At 36.4% G+C, this 14,566-nt stretch overlaps 1 pseudogene; it reads left to right on the top strand.

Annotated features, from left to right (window-relative positions):
* LOC149887157 (uncharacterized) overlaps positions 1-14,566 on the top strand; it is a 563,485-nt pseudogene that overhangs the window by 126,800 nt on the left and 422,119 nt on the right.

Raw genomic sequence — 14,566 nt, 5'->3', positions numbered from 1 at the left:
ATTTTTTCCCGTTCTAAAATTATTTCTTTGCGCATTTTCATAATGAGATGACATTATGAAAAAAGGTTGTGAATGCCTTAGTTAATTTATTCTTAGTAGTTGTTCTTCAAGTATGGAAAAAGATGTTTATATTTTTCTCTTCGTGTTTCTCTAATTAATTGATTATGTTCTTTTTGTCGTTGTTCTTCAAATCCATGTTGTAGTAAGAGTTTAGTTTTGTGATGAATGGGTAAGGTATTTAATTTTTTAATTTTATTAAGATAATTTTCATCAATTTTGTTTTTGTGATTATCATAGTGGAATTGTATAGCAATTCTGTGTAATTCTGGATCAAAAGTGGGTTTAATTATTTCCTGTAGTTCACTGTAACAGAATTCCTCATATTCTTCTTGTTCTGTAATACTCATTGACATTTTTTTATAACAAGAAAAAATTTATTTAAGTCATTTTAAAAAAAAAGTTTTTTTCACTGTATATTTTACAAAATTAAATTTAAAAAAGGAATGCTTGAGAATGGAGAGTTTGGTCCGAGAAGCAAACCAGCGCCGATAGATTCATATCCTCTTCCGCTTTTAACATAAACTCCGTCTTTGAATGAACCTCCTTTAGGCCAGGGTGTTAAAAATAATCCGTTTCCTCTGTGCGTTCCCATTTTCATTCCATTTCCATTCTTTTTCAAATAAACGATACCTCTTCCTGCAATTTTATCAACCATAGCAGAACCTGCAGAAGATCCTACACCTGCTAACAATCCGGTGGCAAGAGCTGGAACTACTCTTGTTGCAAGTGTACTACCCAACATACCCAATAAAGGTAGAAGAGCTCCAATAAATCCTCCTTTCACATTTGCGTTATGTTCCAATTGGGTTTTGCTCATTTTAATGGTGACTCCAACTCCTCGATGGAGAGCGTCCAAAAGTTTTCGATGTTGATTTTGTGTTACAAGTAAAACGTCGTTTCCGTTAAAATCATCTTTTGAAATACGGATGCTCACAGGTTTACCTGCTATCATTGATTTTTTTATTTTTTCAATCTGTCCCTGAGACACATTTAATTTAACACTAACATATTTGCTCATTTTTAAATGTGGGAAAAAATATTTATTTCACTTCTCGAATGTGATAACGGATCGTAATGTCCTCTCCACGAAAATCAACCAAATTTCCATTTTGGTCAACAACGCGAGTGATCATTGTGGAAATTTCTGGGACTTTGACAGGGAGGTAAACCAAATGGGTAGGTCTTTCGATGATTTTAAACCCAGGACCAACAGCTGGATAAAAAGAGTAGATGCAGTTGAGTTGTGAGCCGTTGATGTAAGCCGATCCGATGACGTTGTTGAGGATTCTGATCGTGTTGATGCTTGAAATTCTAACAACATCGTCAGACTCATATTCGGAATTAGGATCCAATTGTCTTTTTGTGAATCCTAAAAGTGAGGCGATGCTGTTATCCACATTCAAATCCATCATATAATTCAATCCAAGTGTGATGGTTGATTTTAAAGTGTTTAAATTGAATCCGATTTTTATGTTATCTGGAGAGTAGCTGATTTTATTTGTTGTGACGAAGCTTGCGCTTTGAGATGCATAATTTTTTATTGTGTTTGAGACGGTCTTTTGTAAATAATTGTTAATGTCAATGATGTCATAGCTCCCGTCTGGAATGGCGACATTTTCCCAATTGATTCCGTTGTTCATGCTATACCGGAAAGAATTGTTTTTGCTGGTGATGTTTGGAAAGCTGTTGTACGTCTCAAGTCCTAGAAAAGCCATTTCATAAGTTTTTCCTTTGTCAAAAACGATTTTGTCTAAAAATTCTGTTATGATTACGTTGGAATTTCCATCCACGTCGATGATTATGCCTGACATTTTATTATGTAACATTTTTTTTAAATCCTTCGGATTCAGACGTATTTAAATGGCTTCTTTTGGAAAATAAAAAGTGTCAAATCCGCTTCGATATTTTCCATTGTCCTTTTTTGACGACAAATCAATCACCGCAAATCCGTGAGGTTCAGACCAACAATGTCTACAAAACTTTTCAAACTCTTTTTTTCCCATATCGCTCGAAACGTGGTCTTGATAAATGTGGTTAATGTTTTTTAAGTCTTGAGGAAAGAGACAGATAAAATTGGTGTTTTCTCTAATCGTTTGTCTTGGGAGCATGAAATAATTTTGAGCGAGGTAAAAGCAGTCGACGTTAGAGTGTCTTCCTCGGATGTAATATTTTTCACACTTGTTTTGTTTAGTCAATTGCAAATCGTCAAAGATCATTAAATTGTTTTTGGATGAATCAAGATCTTCAGGATTAGGCACATCGTCAGCCGTTTCAAAAAATTCACACTCCATACCCTCGGTTTCGGAAAAATTTTTTGAAAAGTCGTTGATAACGCATTCAGGATCTAGTTTTAATTTTTCAATTTCGGTTTGTACCTTGAACAAGTCAAGAATTATTTTTTTTGGTAATTTTTTTTCGAACGAACTTTTTAGTATTTTGTACTCGGGTTGGAAAAGAGATTTTCCAAAAACTTGCAAATGGTTATAATCCAACCATCCAGGTCTGAGCAATAAATTGAGAAGCAACGTTGTTTTTCCACATCCAGATTTTCCAACGATGATTCCTCGAATGCTTCTCGGTAAAAGCTTGTTGTTGTTTCTTTTGATTTTTCCAATATTCCATGACAAATCAGACACTTCCATTTTAAGTTTAAAAATATTTTTTTAAAATAAAATGTATTGTGTTAAATGCAAAAGGAAAACAGAAACGAATCATTTGAGAAACGAAATCACAAAAAACAACAAGCATATAGTCAAAGGGACTTGCAACGTTTGCGGAACGACCAAATGTAAGTTTGTTTCTTCGCATGCGCTCAAAGGATCATCTTCGCATACGACAAAAGGAGGAGACTTGGTGGAATCGATCAACAATTTTTCAAAAAAAATAAAGCTTCCATGGGCAAAATTTCCAGGAGAAATGCACATTCCAGGAATGAATTTTGCAGGACCTGGCACAAACTTGGACAAAAGGCTCACATCCACCGATATGTATCAAGAGTGGAGCAAACCAGTAGACCGAGTGGACAATGCAGCATACCATCACGATTTAGCTTATAAATATTTAAACGACGTTCAAAGCAGAAATTTGGCAGATCAAATGATGCTTGAAGAAATGAACTCCATTCCAAACCCTACTCAAAAAGAGATAAACGAAAGAAAACTGATCACACCCATCATCAAAGCCAAAGCTAAATTCGGTCTAGGTCTAAAAAATTCGAAGAATTTCCATGGATCCGAAGGATCTAAAAAAAAGCACCGGAGAACCTGAAATGGACGGATCAACTTGCAAACGAGCTTCATAAACCAGTCATTCATCATTTTAAAAGAAGAAAAGTGTTTGTGAACGACATGGATGAAATATGGGCTGCAGATTTGGTTGACATGCAATCGTTTTCAAAATTCAACAACGGCGTAAAATATTTGCTCATGGTGATCGACGTGTTTTCAAAGTATGGATGGATCGTTCCGTTAAAGAGTAAAACTGGAGTTGATGTAGCTAACGCTCTAAGCAAAATATTTGAGGAGAGAAGGTGTACAAAGATGTGGGTGGATAAAGGTAAAGAGTTTTATAACAAGCATGTGAAAGCGTTGGGAGTGCAATTGTATTCCACTGAAAACGAGGAAAAAAGTTCTGTTGTTGAACGATGGAATAGAACGATGAAAGAGAGAATGTTTAAATATTTTTCAGCCAACAACACTCATAAATACATTGACGTATTAGATGAAATGGTGAAAAATTACAACAACACAAAGCACTCTTCCATCAAAATGACTCCAGTGGAAGCTAGCGATAAAAAGAATAAATATAGGGTTTGGATGAACCTGAATGGAAAGACGCAAACAGAAAGAGCAGGACCAAAATTCTTAATGGGTGACAAAGTGAGGATCGTAAAAAAGAAGTCTCACTTTGAAAAGGGGTATACACCGAGATGGACTGAAGAGGTTTTTACCGTGTTAAATGTTCAGCATACGAATCCACCCACGTATAAAATCGCTGATGCTAACGGTGAAGAAATTAAAGGTACATTTTATGAACAAGAAATGCAAAAGACCAATCAAGACATATTTAGAATTGAAAAAGTCATTCGAAAGCAAAAGAACAGATCTTTAGTCAAATGGTTTGGATATCCAGATTCATGCTCAACAAGACATTAAATTTCCTCCTGTATCTCACAAGCAGATATCGTTGTCCGTAGGTTTACAATTAGACAAAGGAATTGCTGTCGTTACTTTGATGAATAAAATAAGCAATCAATTGAATTATTTCAAAAACGATGCTATTTTTTCCGAGTCTGTGGATGACATAGTCATGACCATACACAATTACAGCAACCAGGAAGTCACCGTTAAAAAAGGTGAAAAGCTTTGTAAAATAAACTACATCGATTCGAATTAAAAAAAATGTGTCTTTGTTAAAAAGATGGAAATAATAAAAAACACTGAAAAAATTTATCCAGTTCTTCCAACAGCCCCATCAGATGGAGGACATTTATATCGACTTCAAAAAATAAGCGAGATCCAAAAAGAAATAGAGGATGAAAAAGTGAAACGAATGGCTTTGAGTAAAAAATACCATCGAGCGGCAAAAATAATTCGTTTCACCGACGACGGATTGCAAACGGTATGCATTGGTTTAGGGGTTACAGGGATTGCACTTTTATCAACCGTTGTTGCCACTCCAGTTTCGATTGCGTGTGAAGGGGTTGCTGTTGTATTGGGAGCTTTATCCATTTTCGGAAATCATCAGAACAAAAAAATGATGCTAAAGGCTGAAAAGCACGAAAAATTGAAAGTTCTTTCCGAGTCAAAATTGAATACGATTAGCGACCACATTTCAAAATCTCTCATGGATGGATTTGTAAGTGATTCCGAGTACGAACTCATTCTCAGCGAGCTTCAAAAATTCAAAACTATGACTGAAGAAATCCGAACCAAGACAAAAAGCGTCATTGACGAATTGACTAAAGAGTCGTTAATCCAAAAAGGAAGAGAGGATGCGATAAAAGCATTCAACAACCTGTTTAAGAAATCGTAGATTTCCATGGATTCAAAGAATCTAAGAAAAATTAAAGATTTTTCCATGAATCCGCGTGCGGATTTAAGAAATCGTAAACGCAATCGAGTTTTTGTTTTAAGTTTTTTTCTCCGTATTCTAAAAATGTCTTTTTTTAGAATACAAGATCCTGAAAAGCGAGATGAGATTTTGAGAGAATATAGAGCTAATAGAGAAAAGCTTTATAATGAGAGTCTCAACACCAACATTTCAGATGCAAATTATCAGACTGATTTGAGCAAGTTTTTTAAACCTCTGATTGAGAGCAATGAAAATATAAAAAACGAACTAAAAAGCATCGCATACAGAGAGGTTGAAAACACTCCACTGGCTTTGACTTATCCAGAAAATGAGACGTCTTTTGAAAGTTCAAAAAGTGATAAAACTTTTGGAAAAATGAATGTTGGAAATACTGCTTTGGAATATTTGTCAAAATATGCAGCCAAAAAATTTTATGCAGACAGAGTGTTTGGAATTCACTCAAAAGAACGCGGAAAAATGTTTATTGGAAACAAAGAAATTTTTATCGATAATAACGACATCATTATTGATGGAGAAAAGTACGAGGGGACGACAGGTATTTGGGAATTGATCACAAGATCCAAGCCTGATACAACAAAGGTAACAGACGAAGACATGAAAAATTATGAAAAAATACTCGTTGAAACGCATGCAATGGAGAAGGAAGGGAGACCAACCCTGCCAAAAGCTTCGAGAAGTGAAAAGTGGGGAACGATTGATTCAAAAATTTGGGAAAAAAATTACACAAAAACGAGTGGAAGAAAAGGTCGAGGAGTGATCATTCTTCCTAGCGATCCAAATGTGCTTACGCAAAGGCTTAACTTGAGCATCGCCGCAGGACATGCTGGAAATATAGCATCGAGAAACGAAGCCGTTGCCATTTGTGACGAGCTTTTGAGACAGGGTGAAATTAACAAAGAAGAATACAGAGCGATTCAAAAATAAAACGAGTCGTGAGAACGGATTTAAAAATTTCACAAGTGAAATTCCATTGATCCGCAAACGGATCTAAAAAAATATTTTCTCATTTTAAAAAAATGCTCATTGTGAACAACAGAAGATATTTTAAAAAGAACGTCGTTGGAGGTGGGGGAATCATGGACGCGATTAAAAATTTTTTGAGGAGAATGGCAGCCACAAATGCTTCACGATCGTCTCTTCATTTATTGAGAAAAGCAGCAGCAAGCGAAATTGGAAGAGAAGCAATCACAGCCGCCAAATCAGCTGGAAAAGAATTAGCCTCTTCAGCTATATCAACTGCTAAAGACGTTGCCATCGACAAAGGAAAAAAAGCGCTTGAAAAAGTTTACGCCAAGACAGGAACAGTGAATCCAAACCAATTACTCACCACGATTGTAAACGAAGCGGCAAAGGCTGATCCGTATATTAATCCAATGGAAGAGCTGCATAAAAAAATGTTTGGTTCTTCCATTCAAGTGAAAAAGAAAATGACGAAAAAGAATGCGGCTAGAATCCAAGATCTCGTTAAAATGGGGAGCGGGCTTTTGATTGCTTGATTTTTTTAACAAATCAAAAATGACATAAATTTTTTTTTCTCATTTTAAAAATGATAAACACCGATAGATTAAGAGTTGATGAAATGCCAGAGTATGACACTGGAATTGAAAAAGTTGATTTTTTCGAGTACCTCCCAACAAACCTCGATTTAAATTCTTCAGGATCGATCGTTTTTGAGATTGATTGTCAATCTGTGCAAACAGTTCCGTCTGATGCTTACATCCTCGTCGAAGGGGTTCTCAAAAAAGCGGATGGAACTGCATACACAGCAACAGACAACATTGCTCTGATAAACAACGCCATCATGTATTTGTTCAGCGATGCCACCTATGATTTATCAGGACAACAAGTGGAAAGGGTCATGTATCCAGGTCAAGGAACAACCATGCTTGGATTGTTGAAATACCCTTTTGGTTTTCAGCTTGCAGATGGTTTGAAGCAAATTTGGTATAAAGACACTTCAAACGCCACCGGAAATTCAGGATTTGTTGTAAGACGAGACCACTTGTTTGCAGACACGACATCCGTTGGCGCATTTTCGTTCAAGATACCATTAAAACACATTTTTGGTTTTTGCGAAACTTACGACAAAGTCGTTTATGGATTCAGACACACCATTACCTTTACAAAAAAAGAATACGACGACGCCATTTACAGAGCTGAGACTGTTGCCGCAGGAATGATCGACATTAAAAAATTCAGACTTTTTATGCCTAGAATAGAGTTGGATGTTTCGAAGAAAGCCGAATTCTTGAAATTAATGGCGAGTAAAATTTCCGTCCCAGTAGCCTATAAGTCAAACAAAGTCGAAAGACAAGCCATTCCTACCGGTCTCACAGAATTTACTTGGACCCTTGGAAGAATCACAGACAAAAGCGTTCCGAGATATATCGTGTTTGGGCTTCAGACAAACAAGAATTCCAGTCAAATTGTAAATCCAGCCATTTTCAACCATTGTGATGTCAGCAATTTTTTCGTAACCGTCAATGGAATAAAATATCCAAATTACAATTACGACTTGAATTTTGGAGAAAAGAAAATTACCATGGCTCATTCTGATGCGTTCTCTTTTGACGATAAATATTATGGTACAAACGAACTTGTTTGTCAATCTGGTTTGTCTCTGCTCGAATATAAAAATTTGTTTCCGTTGTTTTTTGTAGACATTAGCAAGCAAAAAGAAAGAGTTGTTTCTGAAACGGCAGAATTGGTGGTCAACCTCAAATTTCGAACAGCAGTACCAGAAAACACCGTTATTTTTGCAGTGATCATTTCCGACAAATTGCTCAATTTCGTTTCCAACAGAACCACCATGAACGTTGTTTATTAGGTTTGAAATACCGTCATGAGATTCTTAACAAAAATGATTTTAAAAAATTTTTTTCTTTTTAAAAATAAAACATGAGATATACAAAAAATTATCTGAAAAATTTGCTTATGGAAAATGGAATTACATTAACCTCAAACAAATTGTTGCCTTTGATGATGATTGCGATTGAGAATAATCTAATAAGTAAAGATTCGCTTTTGAAAGGTGTAAAAGAACACAGGTCAGTGGGTCGACCAAAAAAAGAAATAAAAATGAAAAATGAGAAAACGGAAAAAAAACCGATCGATCCAAAATACGAGAGACTTGCTTCAATTCGAAATAAGCCTGTGTCTGTGAAAACAACCAATATGGAAACCGGGGAAGTGACTGAATACAAATCCCTTTACAAAGCAATGAAAAAGACAGGACATGGATGGAGATATTTGGAACGTCGAAATGGAAAAGTGGAAGATGGAATAAAGATTGAAATTTTAAATTCGGAAAAGCTAGAAAGAAAAAGTCCGTGAGAAATGTAAAAATTTTTTCAATTCTTTTTTCAGAGAATTGAAAAGAAATAAAAAATATTAGAAAAATGATTTTGGGTTAAATAAATTTCTTGCTATAATAAAAATGGAAAACAAAACGTTGAAAGAATTGCGAGAAATTGCTAAAGAGCAAAAAATAAAAGGGTATTCTAAAATGAGAAAGGGGGAACTTATAATGGCTTTGCAGCCTCCTAGAGTTGTCTCTGCTCCTGCTTCTTTTCGTAGGCGAACGACTGAGGCAAGACCTTTGCCTGTTAATGCTACCGTGGTGAGGTTTGTTAGACCAGCTGTAAAAGTTTCAATAAAGCCGGCAAAAGTTTCAATAAAGCCAACAAAAGTAAGGTTTGTTCCTTCTGCAGTGATAAAACCTCCTATTGCTCCGAAACCAGCAATCATTCCACCAAGACCTGTGGTAAAGCCTCCTATTGCTCCGAAACCAATTCATTTGCAAAAACACATCCTTGATGAACCGGTTTTAGATTTAACACCTGCCATAACACCAAAACCAGTCATTCCACCGAGACCTTCATTTTTTTCAAGTCTGAAAGCAGTTGCAAAAAGTGTGACGTCCTATGTTGCAAATAAGTTTGTTGATGTTAAAGATTGGATAGAACCCTACGTTCCTGAAGTAGTCAAGGAGAAGGTAAACGAATCAGCGGAACAAATCGATAAAAAGATACAGTCTATCAAATCACTTGTATTAAAAACAGTGTATAAACAGCCCGTGCCAAAGCCTTATAAAATAAAATTCAAGTTGACTGAACACGCGTTGGGTAATACTGTTAGGTTATATTCTTACGAGCCTTCTTCTCAATATCAAGACATTGCATCCTTTTTTAATTTGGTAAGAGAGTCTGCCATTCAAACCATGGAAGGAGAAAGGAATACAAAAGTAAGAATTATTTTAACGTGCGAAATGAAATCTGTAAGCATCATGACTGGTGAAGAAGTGACTCGGGAAGCAAGCTTTTCATCCAGCTCGGAAATTATTCGAGCAGCTACAGATGTAAGAGAGTTAATGAGCGAAATGGAAGAAAAAGTCTTGGAAAGTATTGTCAAATACAATGCTTTAGGTTCCAATAGTATCCTATCTAAGATTTTAATAATGGATATAAACTTTATCGATTACACACCTCTCAGCGCTTCTTCCTACATTGAGCTGACTGACGATCTAAAAGACAAAAAGGCAATCATCAACATGAAAAACAACGACAACCAATGCTTTAAATGGTCAGTTACCAGAGCGTTGAATCTGAAAAATAAAAACAACGAAAGAATTGATGAAGACTTGATTGAAAAGTCAAAAGAGCTGAATTGGGAAGGAATTGAATTTCCTGTGAATTACCATAATATTGACAAGTTTGAAAAAAATAATCCAGACATTAGCATCAACGTTTTTGAGTATGAAAATGAAAAACCCAACCCTTTGAAAGTATCTGACTTTCTCGATCGAAAGCATAATGTTGATTTGCTGTATATTAAAAACGAAGACACAGAACATTACTGCCTCATTAATAGTTTCAGTCGATTTGCCGGCTCCTCAGCATCAAAAGGTAAAAGAAAACAACATTTTTGCAGAAGGTGTCTTCAATGTTATGATCAAGAAGAAAAGCTTCAAAAACATCGAGAAGATTGTTATAAAAACGCGCCAATGAGAATTGAACTTCCTAAAAAGGGTGCAACTCTTCAGTTTAAAGGCATCGGAAAGTCAATGAGGGTTCCATTTATCGTATATGCCGACTTTGAAAGCTTTATCAAGCCGATAGACTCGTGCGCTCCCAACCCAAACCAGTCTTACACAAAAAAGTTTCAAAGACACATTCCATGTTCCTTTTCCTATTACATCAAATGTTTTGATGAAACCGTTTTAGAGCACGATCCAGTCATTTCCGTATCGTTTAGCGAGAACAACGATGTTGCTCAATTTTTTGTTGAAAATTTGGAAAGCGCAATAAAAGAACTTTTTGGAAAAATCGAGAAAAAAAAGATGTTTTTGACAAAAGAGGACGAAAATAATTTCAAATCCGCAACAGTTTGCCACATTTGCAATAAAAATCTCAAAGACGACAAAGTACGCGATCACTGTCATTTTACTGGAAAATATCGAGGAGCGGCTCACGACGATTGCAATAAAAAATATCAAGTTCCAAAATTCATCCCGGTCGTTTTTCATAATTTGTCTGGTTACGACACTCATTTGTTTATCAAAAAATTAGGTGGAAAGATCACTTGTATACCCAACAATGAAGAAAAATATATCAGCTTCTCGAAAAAAATCAAAGTGGGAGAGTACATTGGAAAAGATGGAAAACCAAAATACAAAAAAATTGAATTGAGGTTCATCGACAGCTTTAAATTCCTTTCCTCCAGTTTGGATACTTTGTCTAAAAATTTAAAGCCAGAGCAGTTTAAAAGCCTTGCATTACATTTTGAAGGTGAAAAATTTAATTTGCTTTGTAAAAAAGGTGTATACCCTTACGATTGGGTGGACGGATTCGATAAATTTCAAGAAACGCAATTACCACCAAAAGAAGCGTTTTTCTCAAAACTTAGACACGAGGGAATAAGCGACGAAGAATACTCGCATGCGCAAAAGGTTTGGAGTACGTTTCAATGCAAAACGTTCAGAGATTATCACGATTTGTACAACGTGTCGGATGTGTTGATACTGGCAGATGTCTTTGAAACTTTTAGAGACACTTGTATGGAACATTACGGTCTTGATCCTGCTTGGTATTACACCTCCCCTGGTTTGGCTTGGGATGCTATGCTAAAGATAACTGAAGTTGTAATAGAGCTTATAACCGATATTGATATGCTCAACATGATTCGAAAAGGAATACGCGGTGGAATCTGCATGATCTCCAATCGACATGGAACTGCTAACAACAAATACATGAGTGATGATTATAAACCTTCAGAACCTTCGAAGTTTCTTCAATATTTAGACGCCAATAATCTTTATGGATATGCTATGAGCAAACCCCTTCCAGTTAGAGGATTTAGATGGATGACTGAGGATGAACTTTTAAATTGGAAATCCATGCCTTGCATTCTCGAAGTCGATTTAGATTATCCTGAAAGTCTTCACGATTTACACAATGATTACCCTTTAGCTCCTGAAAGAATGCTCGTTGGAAAAGTGGAAAAGTTAGTTCCCAATTTAAACAACAAAGAAAAATATGTCATTCACCATGAAAACCTAAAACTCTATGAACGAATGGGGTTGATCACTACTAAAATTCATCGAGGTATCACCTTTGAAGAAGAACCTTTCATGAAAAAGTACATTGATCTCAACACCGATAAGAGAAAAGAAGCTACAAACGAATCTGATAAAGAATTTTTCAAACTCATGAACAACTCTGTCTTTGGGAAAACCATGGAGAATATTCTAAAACGCGTTGATGTTAGACTCATTACCACGAGAAAAGAAGCTATAAAATTATCTAAAAAAATTAAATATAAACGAAACACCATTTTTGATGAAAACTTAATCGCGGTTCACATGGAAAAGACATTTGTTTTTTACGACAAACCTGTTTTCTTGGGAATGAGCATCCTAGACATCAGCAAAACCCTCATGTATGAACATCACTACGACTACATGAAACCTAAATACGGGGATAAGCTGAAATTACTCATGACTGATACTGACTCGCTCTTTTATGAAATAGAAACGGAAGACTTTTACAAAGACATTGCTGATGACGTTGAAAGCAAGTTTGACACGAGCGACTTTCCTAAAGATCATCCTGCCATTCAAAACTTTGCATTTGACGTTGGGTTTAAAAATAAAAAGGTTATCGGTAAGTTTAAGGATGAAACAGGCGGTAAGCAAATTAAAGAGTTTGTTGGGCTTCGTCCTAAGCTCTACTCTTATGAGGTCTTTAATGAAAAAAAAGAACACAAAAAATGCAAAGGAATTCAGAAATGTGTAGTTGAAAAGCACATCACTCATCAAGATTATAAAAACTGCTTAATGACTAAAGAAAAACAGCTCAGAAAAATGAACGTCATACGATCTCATCATCACGATATTTTCACTGAAGAAATCAACAAAGTCGCACTCAGCGCTAACGACGACAAAAGAGTCATTTTGGAAGATAGAATACACACGTTGGCTTAAGGTCACTACAAATTAAAAAAGGTAAGTGATAAAGACGAGTAACAAAAATGAAAGATCTAAAAAAATAACAAAATAAAAAAAAATTAGAAACAAAAAAATAAATGTGGAGGGAATTGTTTTACCAAACGAGGCTTTATCCACTATTCAGTTGATGGAAGCAGCAAAAAAACTGAAAATAAAAAACTTTCGAGGAGTTTTTGTCAGAGACGCGTTGCCAAAAAAGCCTAGAAAAAAAGAATGTGGAATTGTCAACACGGGGGATTCGAGCACAGATGGATTTCAATGGGTGTGTTGGTTCAAAGACGGAGACAAAAAATACAGCTTTGACTCTTACGCTCAACCACCTCTCGTCGAGCTCGTTGACTATTTGAAAAGTCCTGTCTTTTACAACAGTGAAAGGGTTCAATTTGGAAACACGTCTTATTGTGGACACTTGTGTCTTTACGTCTTGAAAAAATGCGAAGAGGAAGACAGTTTTCAAGACGTTGTCAACACCCTTTGGTGAATCGAATTTCACTTGTGAAGTTCCATGAATCCGAAGGATTTAAAAAAAATTTTTCCCCATTAAAAAATGATTGACAAATTCAACAGAAGCGAATTCAGTGTTTATTTTGATAATCTTGCATCAGACTCAACCAGCAACGTTTATATTAAAACGGACGGATCGAGCACCATCACTGCAGATTTGGATTACAACTCTCATAAAATCATCAACCTGGGTGAACCCACCAACGCACACGATGCCGCTACTAAAAATTACGTAGACAATCACGTGACAGGTGGTACTGGAACTGTAGTTGGAACTGCAGATTTGGATTTGAACTTTCACAAGGCAATCAACTTGAATGAACCGACTAATCTTCACGACGCCGCCACAAAAAATTACGTAGACGTCAGCTCGAGCCTGTGTGTTAAAACAGACGGATCCAGCACCATCACTGGAATCATCGACATGAACTCTCACAAACTGATTAATGTGAGCGATCCTACCAATTTAAAAGACGCAGCGACAAAAGGGTATGTAGACACCAAAGTCTCTTACAACACTATTTCTTACGTAGACATTAACATGACGTCGCACAAATTGACTAATTTAGCTGAACCTACATCAGCCTCAGATTCGGCTACGAAAAATTATGTCGATACGCATGCTTCGGGTGGGACGACTGTAGGTGCAGCAGATTTGGATTTGAACTCTCACAAATTGATCAACGTGACTGATCCAACCAACGCGCAAGATGGAGCGACAAAAAATTACGTGGACTTGCTGTTGCAAAAATCGAGTTTGATCAGTGTCGTTCCAGGATCCAGTTTTACCAGTTTAGGGTTTAAGTCTCAGACGGTTGCGGCGCTAACCACTTCTCCTGTGTTTGCGTTTTCTGGAAAATCCGGAGTGCTGAGAAGATTGTGGCTGGCTTTATACAGCACCTCTGGCACGAATATTCCTGGCCAAGTTTTTATTCGAATCTTCACTGACGGAGAAATCAATGTGGGGAATTATGTAGAAACAACGGAAGGAATTGGAGTGGATCAAACAGGACTTGCTACCGATTTGCTTTTTTCACCATTGGGAGGAGCTTTTTACACCAATTCTTTGCAGGGATGCAACATGTTTAACACCACTTCCTTGGGAGGATATTTCACATTGGACATGCCTTTTAGAAACGACGTCTCCATTCAACTCGTCAACAGAAATGCTACTGCCATCACGTATTGGATTCAACCGTTCATTTCCACACTTGCTTCCATTCCTGCAACCATCCCTCTTTTCAAGCTGTACTGCAGAACGTTTCGATATTTGAATACCACTTACGGCAGCGAATACGTTTTGATGAACACCAACGGAAAAGGAAATGGTGTGTCGTTGAAATACATCAGGATGCACATCATTGGCGCCTCTGGAAACTGGTGGGAATCTAGAGTCCGAATGTA

This window comes from Hydra viridissima, unplaced genomic scaffold (genome assembly GCF_058129835.1).
Source record: "Hydra viridissima isolate aposymbiotic clone 2 unplaced genomic scaffold, HvirCarnegie_v1 scaffold_6, whole genome shotgun sequence".
NCBI lineage: Eukaryota > Metazoa > Cnidaria > Hydrozoa > Anthoathecata > Hydridae > Hydra > Hydra viridissima.
The sequence above is the reverse complement of the archived record's forward strand: the minus strand, read 5'-3'. Positions and strand labels throughout refer to the sequence as shown.